At 38.6% G+C, this 12,657-nt stretch overlaps 1 protein-coding gene and 1 pseudogene across 3 annotated transcripts in view; one reads left to right on the top strand and one right to left on the bottom strand.

Annotated features, from left to right (window-relative positions):
• Positions 1-12,657, bottom strand: part of Wwc2 (WW and C2 domain containing 2) — a 229,320-nt gene that overhangs the window by 156,856 nt on the left and 59,807 nt on the right. The gene's annotated exons all lie outside the window — the stretch shown is intronic.
• On the top strand, positions 2,669-3,176 carry LOC106010023 (large ribosomal subunit protein eL24 pseudogene; annotated as a pseudogene).

Raw genomic sequence — 12,657 nt, 5'->3', positions numbered from 1 at the left:
CAATACTCATTTTTAAATAGGCATATTTTAAATGTTCAACTAATTTATTTATAAATGTGAATTATAGTGTTTTTAAACTAAGTGGAAATAAACACAATGCAATAGAATAGTTAGCCAGATTACTGTTAAAAGATAGATACCCAGTGTATGGCTCAGTCTTCACACTGCTTCACCTGAGGGGAAATGAAGTGGAGAGGATTCAGCCTAGACTTTAAAGTGCCGCTATACTCACTACGCTTCCATTCTCCTGCCCTGTGACCTCTGGTATGGTATCTAACCTCTCTGAGCTCTGATTCATTCACTTATTGAGTTGATATAAACAACATCAGCACAAAATATTTTATTTTGAATATAAATCCCCAAAGAAAGAATTTAATAAGTACCTTTCTTTCTTAAAGAACAAATAACTGTTTCTGTGCTTTAGTAAGTCCAAAGTACACTAATACTTTCCAGAGCCCAAGAGACAGGCAGTGTTTCCCTATCCCCATTTCCACTGACGAAACTTTGCAGAAAACTGGATTAATATATGCCAATTTTAGATTCAAATTTATATAGATGCTTATATAAATATAAAATGGTAGCTATAAAATTTAATTTAAATTATCTTGTTTTAAATATCATTTAAAAATGAATCTAATATGATTTGTACATATACACTGTAAAACTTAAGACTTTATTATTTAATTTGACATTAATATTGATGACTTTCACCTCTGTGATGATGTGCAAGCTCTTCACCTAACTCACTGAAGGCAAGAAATAGGACTAGATGATATTATATTTAGTGGTTTTGTATAGAAAATAAAGTTTTGAGTCTATCAACAAACAAGAATAGATCCAAACCATGGATAGTTTAAATGAAAAGGCAAAAAGTCCATCCTTCTGAAAAAGTGCTCACTGGTAGCAATTAGGTAATAACTAACAACATGCAGGCCAGGACCATTAGCTCTCTGTCCATCTTGAGAACCAAGAAACTGTCACTTGGCATTTGCCAGACAAATGATCCTTTCCTGGTACATTTAGCTTCTGGACCTTACAGACAGCCCAGGAGAATCCTATAGCTAATAAGGTCCAGGACCTCAGAAGCTTCCCATATACCCTATACTTCTGGGTAACCAAGAAGTGGATGATGGGAAGTCCCTTTTTATAGAAATATTTATGCAGGACCGGGGATTTAGCTCAGTGGTTCCGGCACCTGCCTTGCAAACACAAGGTCCCGAGTTCGATCCCCAGTACCAAACAAACAAAAAAGAAATAATTTATGCCAACAGATGAATAAGGCATGACTGAAAAAGATAATTGCTTTGCAATCCCAATTGATTCATGAATCTATCTACACTGGGCATCAAGGGCTAATATCTCAAATATGTTGGGATATAATAAAAAACAACAGTATTTAATTTTTAAAAATTTATTACAGTAAAAGCCACATTGTCATTAATTCCCATCAAAATATTCCCCCTTGCTTCAGACACACTTATGCCATTGTTCTTTCCACTTTCAGAGGCAATACTGGAAGTCCCCTTTTGTGTCTTTACTTGTACTGTCCTAATTGCCTTAGTGTCCTGAATTGACTCAAAATATTTACCTTTCATTTCATGGTCATTTTGATTTTGAGGAAGATCCAGAAGTTGCATGGTTTCAGCTTCAGTGAATAAGGTGGATGAAGACACAACATAATGTTTTACAAACCTCCCTTTCCCTTGGATGGCACTTGGCAACTGTATTCCCCCAATTTTTTATCACTCCTTGTAAAGATATTCATGAAAAAGGACTTCCAGAATTGTTTCAGAAAGTGGTAAGAATGATAGTTGACCCTCAAGTTATGACTGGCCTGACATACAAACAATTTGGGTTAATTAGGTTAATGGAAGATTCATCTGCCTCTTGTTATCCATAGCATGTACCCAGGTAAACATTCAGATCTCAGCTGTACTGACTCACAACCAACTTGAGCCACAACCAACCCTCTGGAACCAATCCAGTTCATAAGTCAAGAGTCCACTGTACTTTGAATGAGGCTAACAGTACTATATCTTTTTTTTGGTACCAGGAATCGAACTTGGGACCTTGTGCTTGCGAAGCAGGTGGCAGAACCACTGAGCTAAATCCCCAGCCCCAGTACTATATCTTTTACTGTAGTAAATTTTATATAAACATTCATCTTATATTTTTATCACCCCCTCCTATATACCTTCAAAATGTTCATCTATGTGTGTGTGTATATATATATATATATATATATATATATATATATATATATATATCTTGAATTTGATCAAATCTCTAGATCTACTATCAGTTTACAAGAAATATGGGCTGATGAAGCTGGGCCTGGTGGCACAGGCCCATAATCCTAGCACACTCAGAAACTGAGACAGGAAAATGACAATTTCGAACCCAGCCTTGGCAACTTGGTGACTTGGCAAGGGAGACCCTGTCTCAAAATAGTGACATTAAAAAGGTGCTGGAGATGTAGCTCAGTGTGAAAGCCCTGGGTTCAATCCCTAGTACTGGAAAAGCAGGGGATGTGTAATTGCACAGTGGGGATGCTATTAGAAAAAAATGATAAGACAAGCTATGGATTTAGAAAATGCTTAATGAAATATTTTAAAGGAAAGGGGCTTTTTGCCATCTTTCCTCTTGACTGCCAGCTGCCACCATAAAGATGGAGCTGTGCAGTTTTAACGGGTACAAAATCTAACCAGGACACAGGAGGCACTAGATGAGGACCAACTGGAAGGTTTTCCAGTTTCTTAATGGAAAATACGAGTCTGCATTCCTTTCCAAGAGGAATACTCTGCAGATAAATTGGACTGTCCTTTACAGAAGAAAGCAGGAAGTCGGAGAAATTCAAAAGAAAAGAACACGCCAAGCAGTCATCTCTTGCCGATACAATGGCCAAGAGGAATCAGAAACCGTAAGTTAGAAGAAAGGCCCAAAGAGAGCAAGCTATCAAGGCCACCAAGGAAGCAAAAAAGGCCAACCAAGCATCTAAAAAGACCACAATGGCTGCTTTTGAAGCTCCCACGAAGCCAGCACCTGAAGAGACCCATGTGAACCTTGAGAAAATTTCTGCTCCCCAAGTTGGTAGAAAAAGCTAAACTGGTAGATCAGATTTTAAGTAAGATTTGTAATTCTAAGAAAGAAAAGAAAGGAGGTAATGTTTGTAGCTTTATTACCTAAGCATATATCCTTAGAGAAAGGCAAGTGATTGCCATAAAGGTCAGGGTATTTATTTTTATTGGAAAAGACTGCAAAAGGTTTCATTTTTTTTTTGGTACTGGGGATCAAACTCGGGACCTTGCGCTTGTAAGGCACGTGCCGGAACCACTGAGCTAAATCCCCGGCCCTGCAAAACGTTTCTGGATGACTGGCAAAGTTTGAATGTCCTGGTTGGTTTTAGAAGGGTTATCTGTTTTATGAAAATTCATTAAGCTTGGGCGGGGATTTAGCTCAGCGGTTTCGCCACCTGCTGCGCAAGCGCAAGGACCTGAGTTTGATCCTCAGTACCAAAAAAAAAAAAAAAAAAAAAAAAAAAAAAATTCATTAAGCTAAACTTGGTCTTATGTGAATTTCTTTAAGGTTTTTGTTTTTCTTTTACTATAAAAAGAATTTTTAAATGAAAAGAATGAGACCATATGGCAATTCCAGATTATCTACCAGGCAGACTGTAGTGAGGCACTTAACCATTAGTAAATAGGGCCCTCTTCTACTCTCCACTCCAAGTTTCTTTAAAGTAATTTTGGATTTGGTACTTAAGAAAGGAATTGAAGAGGTCATTATGAGAAAAAAAATCAAAGCTCTGAAGAGGCCCTTATAAGTTCCTTTATGATTTAGTACTCTTTCTTTCAAATTATACAACAGTCTTGGCGGCCCTAGGAGGTTATCTCTTTCTTTCTTTCTTTTTTTTTTTCTGTATTGGGAATCAAACCCCGGGGCACTTTACTACTGAGCTATTTCCCCAAATTCCCAATTTGTTTTTCGTTGAGACAAGGTCCCACTAAACTGCTCAGGCTATCCTTAAACCTATGATCCACTTGTCTCAGCCTCCAGAGTACCAAGTAGCTGAGATTACAGGTGTTCATCATTCTGGCAAGCTTTTCTTGCTTTTTCTTAAAGATGAAATTTCTTATCTATAAGGGCTGAGAAGGAGGTCTGGTGGGTTTTTTTTTTTTTCCTAGTACTGGGGATCAAGCTCAGGACGTTGCCCTTGAAAGGCAGGCACAATGGCACTGAGCTAAATCCCCAGCCTGGGTCCATATTTAATTGTTTAAATGCTTTTCAGATATTTTTCTCTAACACACTGAGGACACCCTGGGTGAGGAAAGAGGAAGCTTCCTAACTGGATAAGAAAATACTGCTGTACATTCAAATTTAGGAATAGAATTTGCACATGAACATAGATAATTTATTAGTTAAGAACTACAGCAAAGATATCTATAAAGTGGCAAAGATGTGCCATCGTTCTCTGAGGGTTGGAGCCTTGTCATTTATTTAGACCATCTTTGGAGAGGAAGACAGCCATTTTCAGTGTGAGCAGTGAAATGGAGAAGGCAGTGGGGAATATAATGCAGAGTTCAATAAACATTAAGTAAGAGTAACAAGAAAATCAGAGATGATCTTGATGTTCTTTAACATTAAAATAAGGGCATGCAAGCAGTATAATATAATACATTCACTTAGTCAAAATTTGAGATCTAGATCTAATTTAAATGAGGTTAAACACACTTCCTAGTCCAATTATTAAAATTCAAGATTCATTAGCAGTGATATAAATATGGAATAATATCATCAGATTAATCGTTGGGTAATTTTTTTTCTATTAAATTCTTTTATTGGTACATTGTAGGTATACAACACATTATATTTCTCATTGGGAATTGTACCTTTATATAATGCATCTTGGTTCTTATTTTTTCCCCATTCCTAGCCCTCCCTTCATCCCTCCACCCTTCCCTATTTACAAAGACTTTATTTCCATTTTTTCCATTTCTCATCATTTTTTCCTTTCCCTTTTTTCCTTTCCCCTGCCCCTCCCACTACCCCTACCCCTTTAGACCTTTTCTTCCTATTTGGCATTATCAATTATTCATTCTAATAATTGGTACATTTTAGGTATACAATATAATGACATTCATCATTGCAAATTTGCACCTTTACATAGTCTCTCTTGGTTCTTACTTTTCACCCTTGCCCAGCCCTCCCTTCAACCCCTCCAGTCCTCCCTATTTACAAAGATTTTGTTCCTATTTTTCCATTTTCTCATATTAATCCCATTCCCTTCTATCCTTTCCCCTAGCCCTCCCACTTCCTTCCCCTTTGCCCCTTTCTTTCCTATTTCACATTACCTATTATACATTTAGTCCTTATTTACATTTTCAGTTTCTCACACCAGAGAAATGATTCGGTATTTACACATGTGTGTCCTATTTATTTCACTTAAGAGTATCACCTCAATGTGCATCCACTTAGCTATAAATGTCTCTAATTTCTCATTTTTGATGGCTGAGTAGTACTCCATTTTATTAAAAAACCACATTTTCTTTATCCAGTCTCCAGTTGATGGGCATTTGGGCTGTTTCCAACTTTTAGCTATCACAAACTGTGCTCCTATGAACATGGGTGCACATATTATCACTGTGGTATGATTCTTTTAATTCTTTGGGGAAGATCCCCAGCAGTGGAATAGCAGGGTGAAATGGGACTTCCAGTCCTAGTTCTTTGAGTTATCTCCATACTGATTTCCACAGTGGTTGCACCAGTCTACACTCCCACCAGCAGTGGAGCAGGGTTCCTCTTTCCCCACAGCCCCGCCAGCATTTGTTATTGGTTGATTTCATGATAGCAGCCATTCTTTCTGGAGTGAAGTGGAATCTCAGCGTTGTTTTCTTTTGCATCTCTCGAATGACCAGTGATGTTGAACATTTTTTCATGTATTTATTTGCTATTTCTACTTCTTTGTCTGAGAAATGTCTGTTCATTTCAGATGCCCATTTTTGGATTGGGTCTTTAAATTTGGGAGGTCTGATCTTTTTAAGTTCTTTATAGATTCGAGATAGTAGACCTTTGTCTGAGGAAGAGCAGGTGAAGATTTTTTCCCACATTGTGGGTTGTCTCTTCACACTGCTGGTGGTTTCTCTTTCTGTGAAGAAGCCTTTTAATAAGAAGAGATCCCATTTGTTGATTATTTATGCTAGTTCAGGAGTAACTGAGGTTTTGTTCATAAAATCTTTTCCTACACCGATGTCTTCAAGGGTTCTACCTAACCTCTGTTCCAACTGCTTCAGAGTTTCTATTTTAATATTTAGATCTTTAATGCATTTTGATTTTAGTTTAGTGCATGGTGAGAGATATAGGTCTAGTTTTAATCTTTGGCAAGTTAAAACCCAATTTTTCCAGCACCATTTATTAAAGAGGCTATCTTTCCTCCAGTGAGGGTGTCTGGCTCCTTTATCGAAGAAGAGATGGCTGAGTGTGTCTGGCGTTGTTTCTGCATCTTCTAATCTGTTCCACTGGTCCTCAAGTCTGTTTCTTTGCCAGTACCATGCTGTTTTGATCACAGTAGCTTTGTAGTATAGCTGCAGGTTGGGGATTGTGATACCCGCTGCCATGTCTCTGTTACCTAGAATTGCTTTTGTTATTCTGGGTCTCTTCTTGCTCCAAATGAATTTTTGGATTGTTTTCTCGAAGTCTATGAAGTATGCTGCTGGGATCTCAATTGGAATTACATTAAATCTATATCGCAGTTTTGGAAGTATGGCCATTTTCACTATATTAATCCTTCCTACCCAGGAGCAGGGGATGTCTGTCCATTTTCAGATATCATCTTCAATTTCTGTCAGAGTGCCATAGTTTTCAGAGAAGAGGTCTTTGATTTCTTTCATTAGGATGATTCCTAGGTATTTCAGGTTTTTGGATGCTATTGTGAAAGGAATTATTTGCCCTATTTCTCTCTCAGTGAGTCTGTCATTTGTGTAGAGGATAGCTATTGATTTTTGTGTGTTGACCTTGTAACCAGCTACTTCACTGAATTTGGTTATTAAGTCTAGAAGACTTTTGGTGGAGTTCTTGGGGTCTTCTCTATAGAGTATCATGTCATCTGCAAATAATGACAATTTGACTGCTTCATTTCCTGTCTTTATTCCTTTTATTTCTTTCTCTTGTCTAATTGCTGTGGCTAATGTTTCCAGAACTATATTGAACAAGAGTGGTGATAGTGGACATCCTTGTCTTGTTCCTGATTTTAGTGTGAAGGATTTCAGTTTCTGACCATTTAGTATGATACTGGATGTTGGTTTTTCATAGATGGCTTTTATCAGTTTGAGGTAGAGACCATCTATTCCAATTTTTTGTAGGGTTTTTGTCATAAATGCATGTTGGAGTTTGTCAAATGCTTTTTCTGCGTCTATGGAGATAATCATATGGTTTTTGTCCTTGGCTCTTTTGATACAGTGTATTACATTGATTGATTTGTGTATATTGAACCATCCCTGCATCCCTGGGATGAATTCCACTTGATCAGGGTGTATGATCTTCTTGATGATCTTCTGCACTCTATTTGCCAGTATCTTATTAAGGATTTTTGCATCTATGTTCAGTAGTGAGACTGGCCTATAGTTCTCTTTTTCAGTTGGGTCTTTCTCTGCTTTGGGGATCAAGGTGATGCTTGCTTCCAGGAATGAATTTGGGAGTATTGCTTCCCTTTCAATTGCATTGAAGAGTTTAAACAGTAGTGGCAGCAGTTCCTCTCTAAATGTCTTGTAGAATTCAGCAGTGAAGCCATCAGGGCCCGGGCTTTTCTTAGTTGATAAGTTTTTAATTACATTTTCAATTTCATTGGTTGATACTGGGTTGTTGAGAATTTTTAGGTCTTCTTCGTTCCACTTTGGTAATTCATATGTATCTAGGAATCTGTCCATTTCTTCTGTGTTGTCCATCTTATTGGCGTATAGGTTCTGGAAGTAGGTGTTGAGGATCCTCTGGATTTCTGCTGGGTCTGTTGTGATTTCACCCTTTTCATTCCTAATTGCATGGATTTGGGCCTTTTCTTTCCTTTTTCTGACAAGCTTGGCTAAAGGTTTGTAAATTTTGTTGATTCTTTCGAAGAACCAAATCTTGGTTTCATTGATTTTTTGTATCGTTCCCTTAGTCTCCATTGCCTTGATTTCTCCTCTGATCTTTATAATTTCCTCCCTTGTATGAGCTTTGGGGTTGTCCTGCTCTTCTTTTTCTAGAAGGTTGAGGTTCAGCATCAGGTTGTTTAATTGGGCTCATTCTGTTTTCCTAATATGCGTATTCACTGCTATGAATTTCCCTCATAAGACTGCTTTCATTGTGTCCCATAGATTCCAATATGTTGTATTGTCATTGTCATTTAATTGAAGGAACTGTCTGATTTCTTCTTTAATTTCCTCTGTGACCCATTGGTTATTCAGAAATGTGTTGTTCAATTTCCACGTGTTTATGAAATTTTTTGAGTTTCTTTTGCTATGGATCTCCAACTTAATCGCACTATGGTCTGATAATATAGAGGGGATAACTTCAATTCCTTTGCACTTACTTAAACGTGTTCCATGTGTGAGTATGTGGTCTACTTTGGAGAATGAACCATGTGCAGCTGAGAAGAATGTGTATTCTGATTTTGTGGGGTGGAAGACTCTGTAAACATCTGTTAAGTTCATTTGTTCAAGAGTTCAATTGAGTTCTAGTATTTCATTACTTATTTTTTGTCTAGTTGATCTATCTACTTGTGACAGTGGGGTGTTGAGGTCCCCCACTACAATTGTATTAGTGCCTATATGACTTTTCATGTCTGTTAGTATTTGTTTTATATAGTTGGGTGCACTAGTGTTTGGTGCGTAGATATTTATGATTGTCATCTCTTCCTCTTGGATTCTTCCCTTTACAAGGATGTAGTGTCCTTCTTCATCTCTCTTAATCAGTGTTGGTTTGAAATCTACTTGATATGCAGAGAGGATAGCTACTCCTGCTTTTTTTAGGGTTCCTGTCACATGGAGTATTGTTTTCCACCCTTTAACTTTCAGTCTATGAGTTTCTTTTTGAATTAAGTGTGTTTCTTGTATGCACCATATTGTTGGGTTTTGCATCTTGACCCATTCTGCCAGTCTATTTCTTTTGATGGGTGAATTGAGACCATTAACATTGATGGTTATAACTGAAACGTATTGACTTGTCATTGCCATGACTTTTTCTTTTTGTTAGGTTCTCCTCCTTTACATTTAATTTCTTGTCATGCCAGATGGGTTCATTCTGCTTTGCTTCCTGGGGCTGCGATCCTCAATGTCTGTTCCTAGGATATTGTGTAAAATTCTTTGGAGTGCTGGTTTGGTATTCACAAAGTTCCTAAGGTGCTCTTTGTCATGAAAGTATCTTATTTCTCCATCCATTTTGAAAGATAGTTTTGCAGGGTACGTCAATCTGGGTTGGAAGCTGTTTTCTTTTAGGGCTTGGAATATGTCACTCCAAGCTCTTCTTGCCTTCAGGGTTTGTGTTGAGAAGTCTGTTGTGATTCTGATGGGCTTTCCTTTGTATGTGATTTGTTTCTTTTCTCTGACTGCTTGGAGAACTTTGTTCTTCTGTTGTGTTTCTGGAATCTTAACAATTATATGCCTATGTGTAGATGTTTTTTGATCAAGGCTATTTGGAGTCCTATATGCCTCCCTTATCTGTATGTCAAGCTCTTTTCCCCTGCTTGGGAAGTTTTCTGCCATTATTTCTGTGAAGAGATGTTTTTATGTCATCTCCACTCTCTCCTGTTTCTTCACTGAGCCCAATCAGTCTTATGTTACCTTTTTTGCATCATCTAGCAGCTGCTGGATTGATTTCTCATGTTCCCTTATAATTTTGAAGCAATTTTTCTTTTCCTGGTCACTAATTGCAATCTTATCTCCTGTATCTGAAATTCTGTCCTCATATTGGCTCATTCTGCTGTGTAGACTTTCAATGGAGTTTTTCATGTCCTGGAAATCTATTTGCATCTGTTTTATGGATTCCATTTGTTTCCTATGTTGGGATTCCATCATGTTCCTCAGCTCCTCTCTTGATTTATTAGTCATGTCTTGCACTAGGGGCACAATTTCTCCTGTTATCTGAGAAATTATTTCTGATTTCATTTTTTCCAGATCCCCTTTTGTTGCCAGTTCAGTGGGTCCAGGTGGTTGAGTATCAGAGAGTTCCATCTCATTTCCCTTTGGGGTTGCTGTAGGTGATCTGGAAGTCTGGTTTTGAGACCTATTTACGTGTTTTCTCATTTCAACTGTGGTGGGGGGCTGTTATTGCCTGCATGGATTACCTCCTCTGAGCTGGGTGAGGTGGGATAGGAGCTGGGAGGAGCGGTAGGGATGATGGCCCAAAAGCCCTTTCCTGTGGGCTGGGAGCAGCGGGAGGGATGGTGGCCAGGAAGCCCCTTCCTCTGGACCAGGAATAGTGGGACAGTGGCTCAGAAGCCCCTCCCTGTGGGCCAGGAATGGTGGGAGGCATGGTGGCCCAGAAGCCCCTTCCTCTGGGCCAGGAGCAGCGGGACAGAAGGTGGCCCAAAAGACCTTTCCTCTGCGCTGGGAGCAGCGGGAGGGATGGTGACTGGGAAGCCCCTTCCTCTGGACCAGGAGCAGTGGGACAACGGCTCAGAAGCCCCTACCTCTGGGCCGGGAACAGTGGGACTCAGTACCTTGGTCTGGTGGTCTGGTGTCCTCTGCATCTTTGTAGTGTGGAATCAGGTGGCTGCCTGTCTGCAGTGGGGTAATTCGGTGTCTTCTGCGTGACTCAGGACCTCGGTAGGGCGTGCACAGACCTGCCTGTCTGCAGCAGGCTGATTTGGCCTGTGTTCCGCGCGACTGGGGCCCTTGGTAGGGTGTAAGCAGACTTGCCTGTCTGCAGCGGGCTGATTCAGCATGTTCTGTGCGACTCAGGACCTGTCTGTCTAATCGTTGGATAATTTAACAGTATCCTTCATTAGTACTTTACATTTCCAGAACCTGTTGATTTGCTAAGACAAGGTACTTTTATATAAGGGTGAAAATGTGCATACCTAAAGTACCGTGAGAGAACTGAAACCTCACGACATATATCTTCTGTACTCAGAGAGGTAAATCAGAGTTTTAGAGTGGTTTTCATAAGATCATTTAACTACAGAGCTATAATTTCACAGAGTTCTAAAATTTCTTATAATTTTTATTTTTTTAACTACTCAAAACAAAAGGATTGGCCTGGGGATTTAGCACAGTGACACCGTGCCTCCCTTGCAAGCACAAGGTCCTGAGTTTGATCCCTGGTACCAAAAAAAAAAAAAAAAAAAAAAAAAAGGATTATTCAGTACAATCACTCTAAGTGTTTATTTTATAAAAGCAGTTCCCACTTATATTGAACAACAAAGCAGAATGACACATATAATCATGTGCAAAAATTTACCATACCAAAGAAAAACATGTTTTGCCTTATTGTCCTTATATTTTCCCTGAGATGCTTTTATGTTTTGTCCCTGTGATGTTTCAAAATACAAAACTTAAAATAAATTTGCAGACAGTCCTTTGTTCTGGCACTCAAAAGTCTCTCAGGACAAAATTTAAACCGAAACCTAAATAAAATATGACAGAAATTTCTGTATCATTTTCAACTTGATCTTAAACCTTTCAAATTTAATTATTTTTCAATATCATCTTTTACAATATATTTAAGTAAGATGTTAGAAGATTTTTACAAGTTACAAATCTCTGAAATTCTTTTGGTACAACTGCCACATTTTTAGGTCTTAGTGAATGTAAAAACCTGTAACACTAAAGTGATCTGTATATCTAGAATGATATGAAAGTTTCCTCTACTGCCTAAAGGTTTACCCTGAAAACCTTGTAAAGAAAATAATGTAAGACTTAGAATACGGATTTGGCATTAACTCAAAAAATCAGTCATCGCGTCAGAGATTTAGCTCAGTGGCACCGTGCCTGCCTCACAAGCACAAGGTCCTGAATTCAATTTCGGGTACTGCAAAAACAAAAAAACAGTCATAACAAAGACTAGCTGTGTGGCTCTGGACAAACTACTTAACTTCTCTGAGCCTCCATAGCATCACAGAAAATACAGTTTATATGTCTGTGCAAAGCAAATGATGCTATATGTACATAAGTATCTGGGGAAGGACAAGATCTTAAAAGTTCCTATTTCCTCCTCTTTTCCCTTCAGAATATTGAGATTGGAAGAGTAGGAACAGTTTGGGATACAGTGAAAACCCAGAATTATGGTTCTTAAAAAGTGAAGCCCCCAAATCAGCAGTATTAGCATCATTTGTGTCACTGTCAAAAATGCTATTCACGGAATGGCATGAGCTCCAGCCCAAACTTAACTGATTATCTCTGAGGAGGAAAATAGGAAACTGTTTCAAAATGTTTCCTGGGTATTTTTTATGAACATTAATTTCTGAAAACCACTGATCCAGAAAAACAAAATAGATTTCCCATTTTCCAACCCTTGTTTACCTGTGTCTCTCCCTGTGTGGCACTCCAGCTCCTTTAACTGCCCAGCTGTGTAGATTCAACTCTGGATTTCACTGGCTCACTTTTCTCACTTTTCACTGGCTGGTTTCTGCTCCTCCTGGAAGAGTCTTCTCCAGTGACAATGTGGTAACTGTCACATTCCCTACCC

Source organism: Heterocephalus glaber, unplaced genomic scaffold, assembly GCF_053883595.1.
Source record: "Heterocephalus glaber isolate CG9 unplaced genomic scaffold, H.glaber_assembly_v1.0 deba00001461, whole genome shotgun sequence".
Classification (NCBI taxonomy): domain Eukaryota; kingdom Metazoa; phylum Chordata; class Mammalia; order Rodentia; family Bathyergidae; genus Heterocephalus; species Heterocephalus glaber.
Note: the sequence above shows the minus strand (reverse complement) of the source record. Positions and strands in the feature narration are given on the sequence as shown.